Below are 23,955 nucleotides of genomic sequence, written 5' to 3' on the forward strand. Positions count from 1 at the left end.
GCCACTTCTTTCAACAACAACAACAACAACAATGACAAAGACCACATTTGTTAATAACACCACTGACCTCTTCAGAAAAGTGTACAGACATTGACAAGCTGTGAAACTCACATTAGTGGATATAAATTTCCCAAAATTTGAGTTTTCACTCAAATGCTCAAATTTTTATTATTGGCAACAAATACCATCAGTTGTTTTCTCTGAAGTGACAGGTTTACTTTGTTTATTTTGGGGAAATGCCCACTAAATTCCCACTTCTGAATAACCACGGTGTATCTGTCAGTTGTTTCAAGTACAAGTAGTGTTCAGTGAAATGCCACGAGCGCAGCTCACAACGCAGACTGGTGCACAGGTGCTCTTCTGGACAACTGAACTTGAGTGTGCAGGAGAGTGCTCTGTGCCTGCTTCCCATTTGTCATGCAGAAGGTTAAACGGGCAAGCAGTTGGGGCGCCTGGGTGGCTCAGTCGGTTAAGCTTCCGACTTTGACTCAGGTCATGATCTCATGGCTTGCGGGTGCAGGCCCCATGTCTGGCTCTGTGCTGATAGATCAGAGCCTGAAGCCTGCTTTGGATTCTGTGTCTCCCTCTCTCTCTGCCCTTCCCCTGCTCCTGCTCTGTCCCTCTCTTCTCTCTTTCAAAAATAAATAAACATTAAACATTTTTTTTTAATAGGCAGGCATTCGAGGATCAGGATTTAATAAAATTAATACATTTTACTGGTTAATCAAGGACATCTTAAAGTAAAACTTTCACAGAGTTCCTGGATCGCTCAGTTGTCTGACTTTGGCTCAGGTCATCATTTCGCAGTTTGTGAGTTCAAGCCCCGTGTCGGGGTCTGTGCTGACAGCTCAGAGCCTGGAGCCTGCTTTGGATTCTGTGTATCCCTCTCTTTCTGACCCTCCCCTGCTCTCACTCTGTCTCTCTCTTTCTCTCTCTCAAAAATAAATAAACATTAAAAAAACTTAAAAAAAAAGTAAAACTTGTACTTTACAATGACTACAGTCCGACACGGGGCTACTACCTTGATTTGTGCTAAGGTGCCAACAGTTTTACATGCCATTGCTCTTGTAATTTGTGCAAATGTCAACATAGTGAAAAAGGCAAATAATGTCTCAATAGTATGAGAAAAATACTGTGAGCTGAACGTGTCTCCAGGACTCCCAGGGTCTGGGGAACACACTTTGAGATGACAATAAAACACAACTATCTACGTAAATACACATATTATGTCCTCCATGAACTTAACATCTAATTGAACCAGCAGACCAGCTGACAAGAAGCAGGGTGACGGAAGAGTTTACAGGTATATATATAAGTTATTGGTGATCTTTTAGGTCTTGTTTTGGTCATACACACATGGAAGTTGGTTATGGTATAAATCTGTGCTGTCCACTGGCCACATAGGACTAGTGATCACTTGAAATATGACTAGATCTAATTAAGATATTCTGTAAATGTAAAATACATACCAGATTTTGAAGGCTTCATATAGAAAGAAAAGAATGTAAATATCTGATTAATAATGTTTATATGTATTATATGTTGAAGTGGTAATCTTTTGGATATATTGGTTTCAATAAAGTACATTATTAAAATTAAGTTCATCTGTTACTTTATACTTTTTAAAATGGAGCTATTAGAAAATTTACAGCTATATATGTGGTTTCCATTATATTTCTACTTGGCAGAACTATTACAGATAAATATATACCCAGATAAAATAAAACACTGATTATAAAACAGGGTCAAGCATAGACCAGTGATGATAATGCATTACAAACCAAGGATTAGTTTTCAACTGATTCTGTGCCCATAAGGTCAAGGGAAAAAGAGAACTTTATATTTAAACAGGATAATTAAGGTTTTCGAAATCATTTGATAAAGGTTCAGGTTGCTAAGGGAGCACAGAAGGGTGGGTAGCTAACCTAGTCTTGGGAAGATCACAGAAAGATCTCTTCCCAGAGAAAGAGAAGTCTCAGCTGCAACTAAAGGAAAATTAGAAAATTTTCAGCCCACTTGGAGAACTCCAAAATTTATGGGGGCTATTGTGATTCTGCTACATCACCACCTGCAGCTATTTACATAAAACTTCGTTTTCCCTGAGGCACTTGTATTTGAAGGGGAGGTTTATTTTACTTTTCTGCATTTCTCAAAAGAATCATGAATTTAAAATTATATATTTTAAAATCTGGGAAACATCCCGGCTCATACTAAGAGATACTTTGGAATTCCTATTTAGTTTTATAGACACACATGGGGTTTTGCTTATCCACATCTTGCCAAAAATGTGACCTTTAGCATCCAGGGTAGTAAAATCCTGACTCCATTATACATAGAGCTGCACATGGCTCTCAGCAAGAGGGAAAGGAAAATAGGAAAAGTCTGCAAAGACATAAAAATGATATTATGGTTAATTCTGCAATGACATTACATCGATATTAAAGTTAATGCCAAAACGAGCAGGGGGACCCCGAGTGTCAGGACCTTGATAATTAGCGATCTTCCAGCCTATTTGCTATCATGTTGATTCAGAGCACAGGCCCTGGTGAATAGTGGCGACAGGATTTTAACTGGTGAGGTTGGATCGCTAATTTGACCTCTCCCCTCCTCCTCCTTAGATGAGAAATGTGTCTGAAGTCCTCAATCTTCCAGAGAACTGGAGAGTAGAAAATCTTCAGTAAGAAAATAACGTATTCAAACCAATGACCTGAGCTCCCCAAGTTCCCTTCATGACCATCTCACTCAGGCGGCTCCCCACAGACATGGTCCTCATTCCCTGAGCGTATTTGTTGATGGTCCATCGGATGTAGGTGCTTTGAAAACTGGAGCCTTGTCTGCTTTGTGCCTGGAGCTTCAATGCCAAGGACAATGGTGCACAGGAGGTGCTCACAAAGTGGGATTGTTGTACTTGTCACTTAGCTCACCCTGCAGCGTCTTTCTTGATGGGAAACCTACACAGAAATTGTTCTGTTGAGCATCGTCGAGAATGAGAATGTGTCCACTCGTGGCAGATGCTCTCTGTCTTTCAGGGGGCTAAAAGAGCAGGAGACTGGGTAACAAACAAGCCTTCAGGAGCCAAGCCCTCCACCACATAGGAAGAGTGGGAGCTGGGAATAAGAGCCCTTCCATCTCTCTTCCCACCACGCCTCTCTTTCGTCTTAACTTCCACAGACTCAGTGCCTCCCCTGCGCTGTGCTGGGCACTTCACGAACATCATTTCCAGTCCTTATGCTAACCCTACAAGATGGGGGTTATTGATGTTATCATCATCACCTTACAAATGATAGAACTGAGGCTACTTGCCCAGGTCCATGCTGTTAGTAATAATGGACTTACCTGGGTTCTGAACCCTGTGCTGATTTCACCCTAAGGTCTGGCCTTCCCCTTCCATCCCTGGGTAATCTGGTCTCAGGTTCTGGAATGCCAGCAGGTGGAGCAAGAGAATGAGCGTCTTTGGGGCACCTGAGAGGAAGTGGAAGTGAACAGTAAGTGCTACCAGTGGTAATGCTTCCTGAGCATTTGCCACGGCTGGCCCTACACCAAACAGGTTACTGGGGTATCTTGATTACCTGCGGATAAGATTTTTATGGAGAAAGGAATCTCAGGCTTGAAGAAGTCACAAACTTTGTAATTTTGTGCCAGGTCTTGGAGCTAGTGGGAGGCAGAGCTAGCACACAGACCATCCTGAATCCTAGGTCCATACTTATTTTATTTTTTTTTTAATTTCTTTTTGGACGCCTGTGTGGCTCAGTCGGTTAAGTGTCCGACTTCAGCTCAGGTCATGATCTCATGGTTCATGTGTTCGAGCCCTGCGTCGGGCTCTGTGCTGACAGCTCAGAGCCTGGAGCCTGCTTCGGACTCTGTGTCTCCCTCTCATTCTCTGCCCCTCCCCCACTCATGCTCTCTCTCTCTCTCTCTCTCTCTGTCAAAAATAAATAAACATTAAAAAAACTTATAAAAAAATTTCTTTTTGGAGAAAAAGGAATCCTAGTGCACTGTTGGTAGGAATGCAAACTGGTACAAGTACTGTGGAAGTCGGAGCAGAGGTTCCTCAAAAAGTTAAAAATAGAACTATCCTATGATTCAATAATTGCACTACTGAGTATTTACCCAAAGAATATAAAAATACTAATTTAAAGGGATACATAGATCCCGATGTTTATAGCTGCATTACTTACAATAGCCAAATTATAGACACAGTGTCCATTGACTGATGAATGGATAAAGAAGATGTGGTATATGTGTACAATGGAGTATTACTCAGCCACCAAAAAGAACGAAATCTTGCCATTTGCAAACGACATGGATGGAGCTAGAGAGTACTATGCTAAGGGAAATAAGTCAGTCAGAGAAAGACAAATACTGTAAGATTTCACTCATATGTGGCTTTTAAGAAACAAAACACATGAGCATAGAGGAAAAAAGAGAGAGAGAGAGGCAAACCAAGAAACACACTCTGACATATAGAGAACAAACTGATGGTCACCAGAGGGGAGGTGGGTGGGGGATGGGAGAAACAGATGATGGGGACTGAGGAATGCACTTGTCCTGATGAGTGTTGGGTGATGTATGAAAGTGTTGAATCACTAATATTGTGATTAACTAACATTGTGTGTTAACTAACTGGAATTTAAATAGAAACTTTAAAAAATAAAAAATAAGAAAAGTAACTTATTGAATAGGCATTAAATCCATGTAGTTCAAAAACATCAAAAGGATATTCAAAGGTATGCGATTAAAAAGTTTGCTCCTGTGTTCAGCACCATGACCTCTCCTCCTGCAGGGAACCACTCTCATTAGATTCTCATATATCTTTCCAATGCTGCTCTATGAGAAGAAAAGCAAATACAAACACAAGTTCTTATTTTATTCCATTTCATACACAAAAGGTAGCAAATTATGCACCCCAAAATGTTGTCCTTTTCATTTAATGGAATATAAAAGTAACTAACGGTTACATGGTGCTTCCCTGCTGTGTGCCAGATCTAGGTCTAAGCATTTGGTGAATACCAACAGATTGAATGCTCTCATCCACCCTGTGAGGTAAGAATGATAATTATCTCCATTTTATAAAATGATTATATTGAGACAGAGAGAGATTAAATGACTTGCCTAAGATCACACAGCTAGGAAGAGGTGGACCCAGGCTTCAGATCCAGGTAGTCTGGCTTCAGAGTCTGTGTTCTTAACCTCTACTCTAAGCTGCCTTTCTCATATTATATATGAAGAAGATACATCATGAATATATAATATAGATCACATGTTACAAAAAATCTATTGGGGTGCCTGGGTGGCTCAGTCGGTTACGTGTCAGACTCTTGATTTTGGCTCAGGTCACGAGACTGAGACTGTGTCCAGCTCCACACATTGAGCGTGGGGCAAACTTAAGCTTCTCTCCCTCCCTTTCCCTGTCAAAGAGAGCACATGTGCTCTCTCTGTCTCTGTCAAAAAAAAAAAAAATTTAAAAAATCTGTTTTCTTTCATATAATATAAATTATATATGCAATGTTAAATGTCTACTATATCAGTACATAGAGGTTCTCCCACATTTTAAACATCTGTAAAGTATTTTATGCCAACATATTGTAATTTATTTAACCAATCTCCTGATGGACATTTTGGTTATTTCTGAATCTTTTGCTATAATATATATATATATATATATATATATATATAGTGTGTGTGTATGTGTGTGTATGTATGCATATATATATACACACAACACATAATTATAATACAAAATTCAAATGCAAATTAATATATAATTATAACAATATAAATGTACAGTAAATATCAAACACATGTTTATTTCCATGTGTGCAGGTCTATCTGTGGGATAAATCCTAGAAGTGGGTTAGTGAATTGAAGGCCATATGCATTTGTAATTTTGATAGATAGTGCCAAATTGCCTTTCAAAGGACTTGTACCCTTTACCATCTCATCAGCCATGGGCCAAAGTGCCTATTTGACCATGGCCATACTCACACAGTGCTCCGTCATAAGACTCGTACCCTCAACTGTTGCACCATGCTGTTTCCCGAGGGCAAAGTAGTTTGATAGCTGTGTGAATCCAAGGAAAACTAAGTTGCATAGGAAAAGGTCAGAAACTTGACCTAAGTCAAATGTCTGGCCACGAGTACTACAAACCAGAAGCAAAACGGAAAGTGCTTGATAATTATACTCAAAGGAAACAGTATAAAGACATGGATGCCAATAATTGAGTTCCCATTCAAGAGCCTGGGTTTCTAAACTGTCCCTCCCTCTGTAAAGAGAGGAAAGTAGTTGAATTCCTGGAAATGCCACTGAATTCTGAACACAGACAGGAAGCGTGTATCTTCTAAGTAAGGAGGGGGAAGAGCTGCTGGTCTGGGCTTCCAAAACCTTTTGAGCTTACATGGGATCAAATTGCTTTTCCTGGTTCCAATTCTGGTGACCTGGTTGAATACAAATTTCTGGAAGCTGATCAAAAAGGAACAGGCAGGACTCAGCTTCTCCCGTGGACTACAGACTCCGCAGGAGCTCAAGACAAGGGTATGGGGTATTCGGAGGCTTTCAGCTAAATTTGTTGAGCTGGTGATGCAATCCTGGTGATTCTGTTTTTTTTCTTAATTCTTTTGGAGATAATATTTTCCAGATTTTTAATAGGGAGCATATATTACTTTTACAATCAGGAAAATAAATAAAGGTCGTTAAAACAAACAATTCTTTCTCTCTCTCTCTCTTTTTTTTTCTCCTCCAAAACAATTCTTTCAAAATGGGCCAGCAGCTTTCTCTGTGGTGAGATTCAAGGGCCCCAGGAAGTTCCTGGCTACCCCCAGGACTTTCCTCAGCTTTATGGCTCCTAGGAATATTGCAGACGCAAATCCTCTCTCAAATGAGCTCACCTCCCCTTTTAGCCATTCCTTCCTACATCTGGCTCCGGCAGTTAGCTGCTCACTGGAGTGTGCAGGTCCAGGAGGGGTTCGGGTGGAGAAGGCAGAGGCACTGCATGCCTGAAGGGGAAGGGGACCCAGAGGGGCAGGAGAGACGTGGATAGAGGCGACTGCATGAACAGGAGTGAAAAGCAAGTGAGGTGGCACCAAGGACATTCTTCTCTAATTTCTCCAGATTGTCTATAGCCAACCCTGTATATCACAACTGCAAATAATCTGGAAGAGAAAAATCTTCATTGAAAATGGGTTGGTGAGGGATGCGTGGGTGGCTCAGTTGGTTAAGCATCTGACTCTTGATTTCATCTCAGGTCATGATATCACGGTTCGTGAGATGGAGCCCCATGTCGGGCTCTGCAGCTGGTAGCTCAGAGCCTGCTTGGGATTCTCTCTCTCCCTCTCTCTCTGCCCTTCCCCTTCTCGTGCTGTCTCTGTCCTCTCTCAAAATAGATAAATAAACTTAAAAAAAAAAAAAGAAAATGAACTGGTGACTCCCCCCACCCCACCCCCGCCCGCCATTGCTGGTAGGAATAGCAATCTATCCAAACTGTAGGGAAGTTTGGGAATACAAAAAAAGGTTGTAACAATGTACAGTAAAACCTTGGATTGTGAGTAACTTGTTCTGCTAGTGTTCCACAAGATGAGCAAGCATTTCTAATAAATTTTAACTTGATAAACAAGCGATGTTTCTCAATACAGTAGTACATGATACCGAATGTCACATGATCACAACTGAGCCAATGGTTCTCTCTCTCTCTCTCTCTCTCTCTGTCTCTGTCTGTATCTCTCTCTCACTTCAGGATTGTGGATGATCATCTTCCATGCTCGAGTGCTTCGTCTCAGGTACAGCATTTGGCAGAAATCAGTGATTTTTCAGCACTTTGGAAGGTGCCCACAACTGGCACTAGTGTATTTTTTTGTCACCCCAAAGCACTTATGGACTATCCTTTGTTTTCCCACACAAGAGTAGGCTCAGGAATGCTTTGCTTCATTCTAGGTCAGGCTGCCTGCAGATATAGAGCCTTTCCTCAGCCTTACTGCCAGTTACATTAAATACAGTGTATGACAAGGGCTTATTAATACTATACTGTAGTCAACATCCATGCAAGTGTATGCAATGGCCCCCATGCAGAAAAATGTAGAAAAGAAAGAGGGTAAGAATAAAAAAATGATTATGGTGGAAGCTAAGAAGGAAACCATTGAGGGGTGCCTGGGTGGCTCAGTTGATTAAGAGCCGGACTCTTAATTTTGGCTTGGGTCATGGTCTCAAGGTTTCGTGAGTTCGAGCCCCATGCCAAAGCCCCGTTATTGGGCTCCATGCTGACAGTGTGGAGCCTGCTTGGGATTCTCCCTCTCCTGTCTTTCTGCCCCTCCCCCACTCGCACTGTCTCTGTCTCTCTCAAAATAAATAAATAAACTTAAAAAAACAAATAGGAAAGGAAATCAGTGAGAAGTACCAACGAGGTACATGAGTGGCTGAAATTGCAAGATTTTATCAGAAGTCTGCATCTTGTCTGCAGAGGAGGAGACGAAAAAGGAGAAAAAGCGAGAATCCCTCACTGTAAATGAGATTAACGACATGTGTAAAATGTGGGAAATAGTGCAAAATTTTGTAGAAAAGCACCACCTGAATAAGGCTGTAGCAGTGCAAGCCATGAATCTGTTTAAGGTCACTGCAATATCACATTTCCATGAAATCCTCAAAAGGAAGCAAAAGCATGTGTCATTGGATAGGTTCCTTGTTAATGTTGCACGAAAAGAAAAGGATTTCATTGAGCCAACAGATATCAGTGATTCCATTAGTGATAGTGAAAGTTGTCCTATACGATAACCCTCCTCTCTCTTATCTCCCTCACACCAGCTTCGAAGGTTTTCAAGGGTGCCTGCAAGGTAATTTGTTTATTTTTCTTTATATTTTGTTTTTCTCTATATTTTACATTTTATTTATTTTGTATTATATTACAGTATTGTAATCATTTTTGTATGAATATTTTTGGGTTGTGGAACAATCATCTGAGTTTCCATTATTTCTTACGGGGAAATTCACTTTGGATTACAAGCATGTCTCTAGAATGAATTATGCTCGCAAACCAAGGTTTTATTGTACTTCTATTCTTGAGAATTTACCCTCAGGACACAACTTAAAATATGAAAAAAGTTGTTTACCGAAAGATAATTACAGCATTATTAACGAATCTGAAAAATAAGACATAACTTAGATGCCCTGTAATAGGGAACTAATTATATAAATTAGGGCACATACACACAATGCAATATTATGCAGCCATTAAAGAATTTAAGTTATAATTTTAAATGGGAAGCAATGTGTAAAAGTGATTTACTTTATGATTAAAATTATGCAAAAATATGCATAAAAAGAAGACTATAGGGAAAGGTACTAAAATGTTAAATGCTAGTCTTTGTGTGGTTGAAATTACCAAACATTTATTTTTTCTTTCTAATTTTCTGTGAGTACGAATATTTTAAAATTAAAATGATATACTTATCTAAAAAGATCAGGAGATTAAAGATTTAGCTTAAGGGCGCCTGGGTGGCTCAGTCGGTTAAGCGTCCGACTTCGGCTCAGGTCATGATCTTGCCGTCAGTGAGTTCGAGCCCCGCGTCGGGCTCTGTGCTGACCGCTCAGAGCCTGGAGCCTGTTTCAGATTCTGTGTCTCCCTCTCTCTGACCCTCCCCCGTTCATGCTCTGTCTCTCTCTGTCTCAAAAATAAATAAACGTTAAAAAAAGATTTTTTTTAAAATAAAAAATAAAAAAAATAAAAAAAAGATTTAGCTTAGATGTATGTGCGGTATGTGCATGACTAATTGTAGCACAATGTATGTACATGATTAATATAGCTGTGTGTCTAAAAGTGGGCTAATTTTCTGCACCACCGGTGAACTGGTTAAAGGCTGAGTCAGAGCTCAGTGTATAGTCACTGAAGTCAGTACCAGGTGCCAATAAAACGTTTCCAGGAGTCTTATTGGAAGTATTGGAAGTAAATGAAGATACTTTTTAATCAGTATAATTTGCATATGAGCAATAATAGATTCAGTAAAAGCCTCAATTTTTTCTTTCCTGATAAATAGGTTAAACCCCTACGAATTCCATGTAGGCTGTTAGTTTGCTTGGCAAAATATACCCTCATGGAAGACTTATAGGTCAGACTGACACTGGACCACCCCAGCCCTATTCAGGTAATCAAAATGGTAAGATTTTATTGTTTACATACATGGGCTTTTTCTAAAGCTTACTAAACTTGAATTTTTCTTGGGGTAGTGACAGGACATCCAATGCTATAATCTGTACATGTACATTTTGTTAATTATGTTTCGTACCATTTGCTAATGGCTTTGTAAGTGAGATCTTACTTCCCCTGGTTTTCCTGGAAGGCCAGGATTTGACCTCCTTTGAACTGATTTCAACCAGGAGCTCAATGCAAGGCTGTACTTGGGATTTATTGGCTGATAAGCTGAAAAAAATAATAATAAAAGGGTCAGGAACATGCTCCAGAACATAGCTCACTTACAGAGTAAGAAAAGTAACAGTTCTAGGTTATTTATTGTGCTCATACTACTTATCACGTGCTGTCTAGGTGTTACGGGAATGCAAATATGACTAGGACATGGTTCTTGCCCAGGGTGAGTTGTTGCGTACAAACCCTATTATGCTACCTTGTGCAGGTAGCATCGATTAGTAAAGCAAGCTCAATATGAGACACTAGAGAGAAGTAAGGACTGTGATAAGTTAGAGAGGGCTCTCCAGGCTTAAAGGCTTTGGTGGGATCTTATCATTAGGCTCTCTGAATTTCATAGTAGGTTATCAAAATGGACTTTCACATAAAATCTCCAGATTTTAAAAATTCTATCAACTGAAGTTTTTAAAAATACTGTGACTTGAATCAAAAAAGATTCCACCGGACCACATTAGAGGTGTGGGTCCCCTCGTGCAACTGCTGTCTTTGAGAAACAGTCTTTTTGGATAACAAAACACTTTGAAATGTGCCGAGCTGCAAAGTGACATGCTCACGATACTAATCTCACAGGCTTATTGAAAATATTAAAAAAAGATGCTGGGTATGAAGTACTTGGCAAATGACCGCTCTTAATTGTGATAAATTGGTGGTGAAATTCATGTGTCAAGGATAGAGGTAATGAGCGGATGGAATGACAAAACGTGCTTGGAAAAGTCAGAGAGAGTTTCCCAGAGGTGGTGATGCATGAGCATTGCTGTTTGTAACAGCTTTATTGAGAGATAATTCACATACCTTACAATTCACTCATTTAAAGTACACAGTTGAATGGCTTTCTGTATCTTCATAGAGTTGTGCGGCCACCACCACAATCAACTTTAGAACACTTACGTTGGGGCGCCTGGGTGGCGCAGTCGGTTAAGCGTCCGACTTCAGCCAGGTCACGATCTCGCGGTCCGTGAGTTCGAGCCCCGCGTCAGGCTCTGGGCTGATGGCTCAGAGCCTGGAGCCTGTTTCCGATTCTGTGTCTCCCTCTCTCTCTGCCCCTCCCCCGTTCATGCTCTGTCTCTCTCTGTCCTAAAAATAAATAAACGTTGAAAAAAGAAAAAAAAAAAATTTAGAACACTTACGTTACCTCCAAAAAGTAATTCCATACTGACCAGCGGGCACTTCCCCCTGTCCCCAACCCTTCCAGACCTAGGCAACCACTAATATTTTCTCTCTCTCTAAAGATTAACCTATTCTAGCCACTTAATGTAAATGTGATCTTGTAGAGGTACCTGACTGGCTCAGTTGGTAGAGCATGTGACTCTTGATCTTGGGGTCATGAGTTCAAACCCCACATTGAATGTAGAGATTACCAAAAAAAAAAAAAAAATGGAATCTTGTATCATGTGGTCTTTTGTGACTGGTTTCCTTCATTTTCATGTTTTCAAGATTCATTTATGTTGTAGCATGTATCAGTACTTCCTTTATTTTTAGTGCCAAAGAGTATTCTATTGTATGGTTATCCCTCCATTTTATTTATTTATCAGTTGATGGACAACTGGGTTTAATTTTTTGGCTATTATGAATAAAGCTGCTATGAACATTCATGGACAGATTTTTATAAGGGCATGTTTTCATTTCTCTTGGGTATATAACTAGGAGTGGAATTGCTTGGCTAAGTGTTGCTTTGATTGATAGGTAAGGTTTTAAGCTAAAGCAGCAGGGAGAGTCAGAGGATGCAGGAAGGATGGTGGGGGATTGGGAGGGTATTTTGCAGTTTGAGCAAAACGATTTAAAACATAAAAAAGCATATGCAGGAAACTTGCAATGGTTCTATATGGAGAAAATGGTGGGAAATAAGGCTACAGAAGAGAGGAGCTTAGGCCATGGGAGGGCTGTTGCTGGTCTGGACTTTCTTCTGAAGGTACTGGGGGGGGCACTGAATGGCCAAAAGTAAAGCAGGAATAAGATCACTCCAGAGGCCTTGTGGAGACCAGATTTGGTTTCACAACTGGGCTCCTACCTAGCAGGCAGCTCTGATCAACATCTTGCTACCTGCAGAGAATTTTGCTCTTCAGAGCTATCCACATTAAATATTTGGACTGGCTTCTTGCAAGCGAAATAATGTAATATGGATTTGTGATATGTGATATATTTATAATATGGTCAAGGGAGTTTTAAGATAAGCCCTATTGTTGTCTTCAAAGACATTGCAAAATTGGGCCAAGCTTATTTATGCTGGTACCAAAACACGTGTGGATTAAATTTTTGAAAGTGTATGTGCCAATTTGCTTAGATTCTTTTTTTTTTTTCCTGCAGTAAAAACATATTCATTTTAACCAATAAGAAGTATACCGGAATTGTGATTGAAATGGAGAAGATGACTCATGATTTGAACTTGAATCTTCTGAAATTAAAATGCCTTCTGCCCTTGTAGTTGTTAACAATAGGACATTCAGAGGATGGTCCTTGTTTATTCCAGGTTGGAGGACAAGAACTGGAATTGAGACGTTGTCATTCAGAAGGAACATTATTTGTGCCCCTGTGCTATGGGAATTATTAGACATTATTAAGAATGCTGTTGTGTATTTCCTCTTTCAAAGATGCTAATATCAGGCTATGGTCGATTCTTTTCTGAGTTTTACTTAATATACTTTCCAGTCCTTTTTGGTTAAGGGCCTTCAGAAATAATTTCTCTGTGCTGATTCCAAACCGAATTTAAGTCTGACTATTAAAACAGCTTGTAGTTGCTTCTTTTAATTTCCTTCTTCGCTGGTAAACAGTAGAAGAGGAGCAATATGAAAGGATTTGGAAAAGTTGTATAAAGTCTTCTATTTTCCTTTTGCTAGCATTGAATTTATTGGATTTGCTTCCTCACTTTTGCAATTAAATATAGTTGGGAAAGTTTAAAACACTATCAGTATATATTCAGTCTGTGAATATTTATTGAATACCTACTGTGTGTCAGACAGTATGGAGAGTCTGGGGGATAACATGATCAAGACAAAGGTCCCTACTGCAGGAAATGAGAGCGTCACAATGGCTCTGCCAGGAGACAGAAGGGGGTAAGCCTCGGGAGCGGCACGGCTGAAGTGGGTGGGGGTGTATCCTGCTTTTATGGGTGATTTAATAGAGTTGTGCAGAAAGGGGGTCTGTGACTGAAAATACTGGGAAGCACTGGTTTAAGCAAAATCAAAAGGACAGCATAGAGCAATGGCCAAGAGCATCTACATTCTAAACGTGGATCTTTCACTTACCTATCATGTGATTTCGGTCAAATTATTTAGCCCTAGACTTTCCTTATCTGTAAAATCAGTGTATTCTGTAGGGTTAGTAGTGAGGTTTAAATAAGACATGGAAAGCATTTAGAACAGCCTGATATAGACTAAGTTCTCAGGAATGATTATTCTTTCAGTGTAGGATTTCTCAGAACGCAAACTGCTAATATACATTTTGAACTGGAGAGGATGGGGGGCAGGGAGGGACAGAAAAATCATGCAACTTCTTCCAAAACCAGAACATTACTATTATTTTTTTTCTTTTTAAATAGAGCATCTCAAGTAGGAGCTAGTGTTCTAAGGACCAGATTTTGAAAGCCCTGGGATGGGGAGATGAGAAACAAAAAAGATAGCAGCTGGGCTGGGCCTCGTGAGATGGGAATGACTTGGTCAAATAAAGGTGCAGGATCTTTTAGGCAGAACAGAGCAAAAGCAAAAACCGAAGTTATTAAAATTGAGGGTGGCAAAAATCTTTTGTAGAAGATATATTTATTCATAGGGGAAAGAATGGAGTGGTGGAAACGATAGAAGCCAAAACGATTGTAGTAGACAGCTACAGTTTTGACCTGCCAGGATCCGTTTCCCCTTCTTCAGGAAACAGCATCAGAAATACCCAGAGGTGGGTATGCTGTGAAGCTCCTGAAACTTAACCCTCCAAGCCTGTCATTAGCACAGTCCCCTTGCAAGACAACTGTGAGGGGCCCTAGCAACTTGTCACCAAGCCATGCATGTTGTAAAATGTGTAAAAACGAGATATTTTAACTGCAATTGATTAAGAACACTGTCTCTTTCCCTTCTGACCTTCCTCATTCACACTTCCCCGTGTGTTCAAGGTAATAGAAGAGCTGTAGGCACATATTTTTAAAAAATGTTGATTTATTTTTTAGAGAGAGAGGGAGGGAGAGCACAAGAATGCAAGTGGGGGAGGGGCAAAGAGACAGGAAGAGAGAATCCCAAGCAGGCTTCGAGCTGTCAGCATAGAGCCCAGGGCAGGGCTGGAACTCACGAACCATGAGATCATGACCTGAGCCGAAATCAAGAGTCTGATACTTAACTGACTGAGCCATCCAGACGCCCCTAAGCATATTTTTTAACCCAGTTAAGAGAAGTTGAGTTGGGAATACATTTAGTTTGTGTTCCAATGGATATATTTTTGTGGTTCGTAGTCAGTCATAGTTCAGTGTTTGCTAGCATCCTGATGTGATCCTTGACTTCCAGGACTACTCCTTCTGCCCACTGTGGTGGCTGATGCCAGGACAAGAAGACATCGACATGTCCATCGATTGATGGATGGATAAAGAAGATGCCATGTATGTATAAACGATGGGATATTATTCCGCCATAAAAAAGAATGAAATCTTGCCATTTGCAAGGACATGGATGAAACCAGACAGTATAATGCTAAGCAAAATAAGTCAGAGAAAGACAAATACCGTATGATTTCACTCATATGTGGAATTTAAGAAACAAAACAAATGAGCAAGAAAAAAAAGAGAGAGAGGGACAAACCAAGAAACAGATTCTTAACTAGAGGGAAGAAACTGATGGTTACCAGAGGAGAGGTGGGTAGAGGGATGGGTGAAATGTGTGGTAGGGATTAAGGATGCACTTGTGATGAGCACTGGGTGGTATATGGAAGCACTGAATCATTATATTGTACACTGGAAATTAATATTACTGTATGCTAACCCACTGGAATTAAGACAAAAACTAAAAGAGAGACTGACTGACAGCAACTGGTAGTGAGTGTCAAAATCAGAGCACTTAAGATGTCAGGTTTGGGCAAGAAAACTTGAAATGTCTTGAAATTATCCAGCTCATATGTGCAAGACATTTGACAGAAGTCCCAAATTTGGCAATAATCATAAAACTACACAGAAACACATTGGGAAGCTAAGAGAACATTTTCAAACTATCAGTGATAAAAAAGCCCCACAAATATTGATCAACCATGATTCAACATAGAAGAAGGACTGAATTATCTTTCTATTCTCCTTTAAAAATGATACTCTGAAGTCATTATTGTATGAAGAAGTGATTGAAGTGTATTCAGCCAAAAAAGCATAGGGGAAAAAAAACAATTACAGAGAAATGTCAGGTAGGATTTTGTGATAATTGTGATACCTGTCAGCTTTTTGGGGTTTGGGATTTGTTATTTCTTTCCTCATTTGAATTTTTTTTTTCACTATCTAATTTTGAATTTGTGTTTTGTCTTCTTTTTCTTAAAAAGTACCTTGGACCCTCCCAACTGAAATAGTGTTAGAACTCACACAGCTTGATCTGCCTCTTGGAATAACCCTTCTTAGCACATACACTTCATTCAAGGGGAGCCAATTCCATCTCAGACTCTAGAAGGACAGGCTTTTCCAGGCTCGCCAATGGAGCATTGCATTTAGTTGTTCAGAGAACAGTTCATAGGTTCAGGGTCATGTGACCCAATCGGAGCCAGAGACTCTGTTCTGAGGCTTGTGTTGGGAAGTGGGTTGGTTGGGAAGCAGAGCCTCCCCTAACCTCCCGTGTGCAGGGCGTGGACGCTTCATACCATATGTCTAAAGAAGAAGTCATGGAGATCTCACATCTTGGTGGATTCCCCATACATAGGAAATGAAATGTGATGTTCTCTTGTTAAAAAAATAAATAAAAATAGAAATGATGAAGTAGTAAATCAAGGTATCAAGTTGGTTATTAAGATGTGTTCTGTCCTTCCACTATGACAAATATATCTTCATAATGACCAAATCAAAACATGTTTAAAGCTATAGTTTTTATGATTGAAAATTGTCAAATACCAAAAGACAAATGAATTAAAAAATCTCTTGAGTATGATTGGGCATTCTGTTAGTGGGCTGGTGATGATTAGACGAGTAACACAATAAATATACATATGTATGCCATGAGTTATTATGTATTTTTTTCCATACACTTTTTCTTTCATTATGTCAGCAAAAATCACTTATAATTAAGGTTTTCACATAATTTATATTCTATTGCAGTAATGATCCAATGGATCACAAAAATGAGATTTGAATGTTTTTGCCAAAAAATGTAGAACTAAGATAATGTGAATTTTAAGAAATTAGCAATATTTGTATGTTTTCAAAAAGTTATTTTGCTTTTAAGATTTTAAACATTATCTATCAAAAGATAGCAAAATATACATATCCTAGCTAATATCAAAAATTAGAAATCAAGGATATGTAAATATAGCTTAAATTTTAAATTAATTTTGAAATTTTAATTAAACCTTATTAAATTATAAAAAATCTAGTCACAATTCTAGTGTCCAGTGTTCTCATTGACCTGCATTAAATTAAGACCCCATTTTGTGCATGTAACAATGTAGACCGTGTGTAGAAGCTTGAGTAACATGAATCCTTTAACATTGCACAACGGTTTTGAGCTACTGTGTGCAAATATTGCAAATACATCTCTGACTGTTGGCTTTCTTTGTAACTCTAACTTGGGACAAGAAGAAAGGCAAGAAAAGACCACTTCACACTTCTGGGAACTAATACTTCATCTGCAAGATTGACTTCATTCATGCTAGTTGAAAGAAAGGATTTGCCACATTTCCTGGTCTTCTCTCTTACCTCAACTCTTCCTCCTCTCCAGTCCTCCCCACGCTCCCAAGCAGTGTGTCTCTTTGGCACTGTCATCAGGACAGCCCACAAAGGGTCACGGCACTCAGACACAGATAGTTTGAGGAACTAGAACAAGACATGGGGAGACATATTTCCCTGGGGCCTAAAAGCTGTTATGCATAGAGAGGATGCTAAAAATGTTCTTTACTGAATGTAGGGATAGGTGTGTGTGTCCAGAACACAGGTACCTATTGCCTCTGGGACAAAAGAACAGCCTGGTTCTGAACCACCCTTTCCCTGTTACCCAGAACTCCTGGGGCTGCGGTCTCCTCCATACACTTGTCACCAGGGCCTCCAGGGTGGAGATGGGGAGAGTGGTTAGATTCAGGAGGTCATCTCCTCTCATTCTCACTGCTTTCATACCCTGTTTTCTCCTCTCTCAGATTTGTATCTCTTTAATGATTTAAGTATTTAGGCAGACTTGACTTCAGCCAGCTTTCTGTTTCTGGGTGGGGGTGAGCAGACCATCCCTAAGGCAAGGAATTATGAAGGGTGTGGCCATCTGCTTAAAACAGCAAGAGGGAAGGTTACAGGAAAAACAAATTATGCCTTAGTAGACTATCCCACCACAGTGGGGTGGCTTTGTGCTTCCCATGTGGTGGGAAGATAAATTTCAAGATTACCTCCAGTCCCTGAATTACAATGGGGCCATTCTGGAAATCACGTTTGAAAAGTGGACACAAGTATTAGAGGTATAACCTGGGGTCCCACCCCCTGAGAGAGTGATACAGCTGATGAGGGGTGGGTGGGTCCTTGGTGCTTTGGGAGAGTCTTACTAAGGAGCACAGAGCTCCTGTTTGTGTCCACCAACAGGTATGTTAAAGAGGAGAGAGACTGACTAGACAGATTGTATTTCCGTAAGCCCAGTGTGGAGAAAGGGGACGTTTCACATCAGATTGAGAAGGCGTAATTACAATATAGGTTAGAAGAGTAGTAAAAAAAAAAAAAATTAGGCCCAGAGGAAAAAATATCAAAAGTAAATTGTAATTTTATGTTGTGAGCTAATTGGAAGCTTTAAATGGCAATTGAAATTCTTTCTGGGCCTCAGGGAGATGAGGCGGCCCTTCTTCAGGATGTTTGAACTTAATTACCAGGTGCAGCAGGAGCGGAATGGATTTTGTAAAATTACTTAAAATAATCATGTTGGGCACCAGAAATGGTTATATTTATCTAAAGGCCTTGGCATACCTTTCAAGTTGAAAGATAATTTATATCATTGGAAATGTCATAGAATTTTAATGAGGTTACAGATGAGTGGGAGAATATTTGAGAAATGTGCTCTGTACCCTGTCAGAAATTCATTTGGGTTTAAAAATGTATACGGATACTTCTTTAGTCGTATACTGGTGTATTGGCAGCAAACTGCTTTTATATTCTTAAAATATTTTTAAAAGTTAAATGTAATATAATAATATTACAAAGTTTTAGAAAAATGCAAAAAGAAATTCATCTATAATCTTACCAAGAACTCATCTTTTTATAAATGTTTGTGGACATATGGTTTTCATAATGTTATGCAATTTTTTATCATGCTCTTTTTCCCCTTATTATAAAATAAGTTTTTTCTTGTGTTGCTACATATCCCACATTTTAATTTAAAATTTTGGTGGTTACAGGGTATTCCTTCTAGGAGATGTGCCAAAATTTCCTTAACTGTTGTCTTGTAGGCTAAAACATTTAATTTTCCCCTAATTTTTGCCATTAAAAATAAAAATGCAGTGAATGTATTTATGTGGAAAGTGCCCCTCCTTCATCTCTTGTCCTGGTTCCAGACTTCGAATTATTTCTAAGAAGGGGGATTAACGGGTAAGAGGGTATAGGATATTTTCTTGGCTCTGAATACATGTTGTTAAATTACTTCACAAAAGCATCCTTCCAATGAAATCAAATGCTACAGTGTATCAGACCAGCTCATCCATTGTACTCCTCAGCATTTTGTCTTTTTCTCTTTTCTCTAATTTACCATCTAATTTAACCCATCTCATATGAACCTAAATTCAACTGATGACAAATTCATTGCAAGTTTTTGAACATTTGTTAGAAGAAAGTAATTATATACCCAACTTAAGTGAACAACAATTTTAGTTATATTTGAATTGAAAATGGAATGTTTCTAATGAAGGTTATTTACTACTTTTTCTTTGGTTTTCTCTGGTAACTGTTTTACCTGGCTACCTTAACCTCAAACTAATTTCCTTCAAAATGTTACTAACCATTCAAAGAATAGAGTTCCATGATCAAACAAGTTGGGAGATAGTACTCAAAGAGGTGGTGGGCAAAAAGAAGATCCCTTCCTGTGATCAGTGCTAAAAAAGCCTTAGACAAATTGAATCATAAGATCCCGTATTTCCAGTGTGTGTGATTTCCAGGCTCTGGTCAAGGGAACCACACTCCAGTCTCCTCTGGGGGCTTTAGAAAGCACATTAGCATATCAACAGCTCTGTGAGGTCCTCTGCTAAAGAAATCTGTTTACCAAACCATTTGGTCATATGATTTACATTTTTCATGGTGTGGTCATGAGAGGTACCTAGGACCTTATTCCCTTTGAAAATAGGCATTTGGGGGCGCCTGGATGGCTCAGTTGGTTAAGAGTCTGACTCTAGATTTTGGTCACAATCTCAGGTCATGGGATAGAGTTGTGCTCTGTCTCACTGAAATAAATTCCTTTCTGGTTTCCACACTGCCTATCTCTCTGCTTTTACATTTTGTTGGCAGTGAGTGGTGAAACCTCATCTTTCTGGGACCCCTGCATCCCAGGCTGCTCTCGCACCCCTGTGTCCCAGCTACACCTTCTTTGAGATTTTAGGACTCAAGTCACAAAAAGAAATTCTGGTACTTCATATGTAATGAATATAGCTCATCAGACAACAATATTGGGATTTGGGGTAAAGGAGAGAAGAATTTGCCACCTGCAAATATGCCTCTTTGGCATATGGGTTCTTTTAGGCTGATTATTTTAAGAAATGCAGACAAAAGAAATTTATATTTATAAAGGAAATCTCCATTTGTAAGGGTATCTCCCTGTCTGTACCTGGAAGAGGAGGATGACCAAATCTCGAGAAACTCTGATCAATGGAAAAGGCAACAGACATAAATTTACATAAGAACCACACCCTAGTTTACCTTGCTTTTCCTGGTAACCTCCTATAACTGGCCCTTCCTGTCCCCCTTCCAAGCATCTTTTTCTTTTTTTTTCTTTTGCCTTTAGCTGGACATGGTGTTTACGATGGTGGCTTGGGCCATTTTGGAAAGTTACTCAGTTTTCCTGGGTATCTCCCATGTATTTGGGAGGTTTATGTGTTATTAAACTTCTGTTTGTTTGTTTTTTTTTCTCTTGTTAATCTGTGTGTGTGTGTGTGTGTGTGTGTGTGTGTGTGTGTGTGTGTGTGTTTATAGAGGGGTCTCATCCAAAACCTAGAAGGGTAAAAGGAAAATACTTTTTCCTCCCCAAGGTTGCATACTTTTTACCTGCAATCTTCTCTCCACATATGTTCGTCTCCAAACTGGTGACAACCAATGACTCGTGAAGAATTTGAGACTGCTATTTCCCGTCCGTCTCTTTCTTTCTGTGTCTTTCATATTAAGGATATGATACACAATATGCTTGATTCTAAAATCTGCTTCTCAAAACTGGGTGCGCTTTGGAATTAGCCTAGCTAAATGGTTCCTCATTATATGAATTGTACAGTTGGTTGATAATTAACTTGGGGTCATATGATGCCGAATTTGTTTGTTAGGGCGACAGTAACAAAGGACCACTGATGGAGTGGCTTAACCTGTCAGCAGATTTGGTTTCTTTTGAAGGCTCTGAGGAAGAATCTGTATCATTCCTCTTTCCCAGCTTCTTGTGGTTTGCTGGTCTTCGGTGTTCTTTGGCTTGTAGATGTATCATCCTGGTCTCTGCTTTCATTTTCACACAGCATTCTTTCTGTATGTGTGTCTCTGTGTTCAGATTTCCCCTTTTCATAAGGCCATCAGTCATACTGGGTTAAGCCCACCCTAATGACCTCACCTTAACTTGATCATCTGCAAACACCCTACTTCCAAATAAGATCACCTCATAGGTATTGAGGGGTTTAGGACGTCAACATCTTTTGGAAGGACACAATTCAACTGATAACAGGTGGTTAGAATGTGCTGGGAGAGGGAAAAATGGCTTGACAAATGCCACCATGAAATACAATGATTTTATAATAGGATATTTCATATGTTAGGTTTAATCAACCTATCTTTTCAGGGACCATTTTGTTAAATATATAATTCCAATTATACTTAGATAGAAATTGGGCATTGATGTGATTCCAATTAAGACTATGCAAAACCTTGGAATTATATATGTTTGGTGTGTGTGGTAAGACAAATGGTGAGTTGAGACTGAACTCACTGCTCCTACATAATAACATTCATGCAGAATGGCATCTGATCGTTGTGTTGGGCCACATTACCCATTCAACTGTCAGTTCAGACTACTCTGGCTCTCTCTATTTCTGGGCAACTAGTTCTGATAGCCTTAAATCTTATTCCTTGAGTTTTATCTACCCCTTGGGGGAATTCATATAATTGCTTCCTCTATCTTCCCTGGCCTCTAAATCATACCCCAATTTTCTGAAACTTTATGACATGCCTGAAAATGAAGAGAAATAGATCCATAGAATAGCATATAGTCTTATGACATGGTTCCCAGATGCTGCTGTTTGGACTGGGTGCGACAGAATCACTGGAGAGAATGAAAGTACTACTTCCCAGGCCCCGCCTATGGAGGTTCTGATTCAGAATGCCTGGAGTTGGGCATAGCAGTATGTGGTTCAGGAACCAGTAATTTAGGAGGTATGGCTTGCTTACTTTCTGCTTCCTGCTTAGCTCCTCCTAGTGACAGAAGCCATCTGTCTCACTCCATCTGGAGGTTCTTTCATGCATGCTGGGACTCCTAGAAGTTTAGATTCTAGACTCCAAGTTGTAGAAAAAGCTGAGAATTCCCAGGGTGGCGGTGTGGTGCATTGGTTCAGAGCCTGAGTGGTGGATTCTGCAACTAGCTGGGTGACCTTGGGCTTAACTTCTCTGGGTCTCAATGTCCTCATCTATAAAAGTAGTGAGTGCTACCTCATAAATTTGTGAGCTTTAAACGAGTTCCTATATGTACAGTACTTATGATAGTGCTTGACATGTAGCAATCTCTCAATTACTTTTGCTAGTAGTGACATGATGATTATTTTCCTACCCATCTGAGGTTCAATGTCTAGCCTCCAGTTTTCTGTCTGAGGAGCTACATCTTTCTGGGAGTCTGACAACTGGAATGACGCACTTGAGTTCACATATCAGCCCTAGCTCCTGGACAAGTTAAATTATCTCTCTACTCCCTATCCAGGAGTGTGTAGACTTAACCCAAAGTAGCAACAAGGAAACCATATCAAAATATACAAGGTTGTGTGTCTGTAATCCATGTGGGAGGTATGGTGGCAGGGGCTTGCTTCCTCATGGCTGCAGTGCTGGTGTCTTGATTGGGTGTGCAGACCTGCAGTGGGACCCTGGAGACCTGGGTGAACTTTTCTCCCTTACTTATACCCCATTCGCCCACTTAATAGCATTGGGCTGCAGGCTCTTGAAGTGCATGGCAATCCCATGCTGGATCTGGAGTCCTACTCTGAACTTGGCCCGTGTGGCTGGCACTCATGCCACCCACCTAGTCCTTGTGAATCTTGCTCTCCAGGATGATAGATCTTATCCTTGTCATCTTGGCACTGGTCCTGAACCTGTAGGAAAAAATGTGCTAAGAATAGGGAACTTGGGTAATGTTGGGAACCTACAGAGGATTGTTGGCGCCTTCTCAAGAGGTTTGGGAAGCTACATATTTATTGTTATTGACAATGTGACAGATATGGAAGATGCCATGAAAATACATTGCCACCATAAACATAGAGGTGGCATAAGACATGTATGCAAGTGACAATGATTTTTATCCTAGAGCAGATGTGTTACTCAGTACTTCCTGAAATAATCACTACAATAAGGACTCCCTGGGGAATCCCACTATTCACGACTGAGGATTTTTTTTCAGGGGTGCCTGTGTGGCTCAGTCAGTTAAGCATCCAACTCTTGGTTTCAGCTCAGGTCATGATCTCGCAGTTCGTAAGTTTGAGCCCCACGTCAGGCTCTCACTGGCAGTGTGGCTCCTGCTTGGGATTCTTTCTCTCTTCCTCTACCCCTAACCCCCTCTTGTGTGCACTTTCTCTCTCTAAAAATAAATAAATAAATAAAAAAAAAAAGGATTCTTTTTTCGTACTCTGCACACCTCTTTATTGCAGGCCTTACTACACTGTGGATTTGTTACCTGTCTGTCCCTTTGCAAGACTGTGGGGCCCTCAGTGACTCATCATTATGTTCTTACCACCCGGTTGAGTACCTGGCATTTAGTATATACTCGATAAACGTTTGCTAAATAAATGAAAGATTTAAGTAACTTTCATTAAACCACATGATAAAGGTATCAGAAATTAACAAGAAATAGTCAAAATCAAGGAGTGTCTATATTAGACTTATGAGACTTAGATGGGAAAGACACAGACCCACGTATGATCTGTGATATCTTTGTTTGGTGAACTGGTTTTTATTTCCTTTAATAAAAGTATCTGTATTTATATTACAAATG

This window comes from Leopardus geoffroyi, chromosome D2 (assembly GCF_018350155.1).
Source record: "Leopardus geoffroyi isolate Oge1 chromosome D2, O.geoffroyi_Oge1_pat1.0, whole genome shotgun sequence".
Lineage (NCBI taxonomy): Eukaryota > Metazoa > Chordata > Mammalia > Carnivora > Felidae > Leopardus > Leopardus geoffroyi.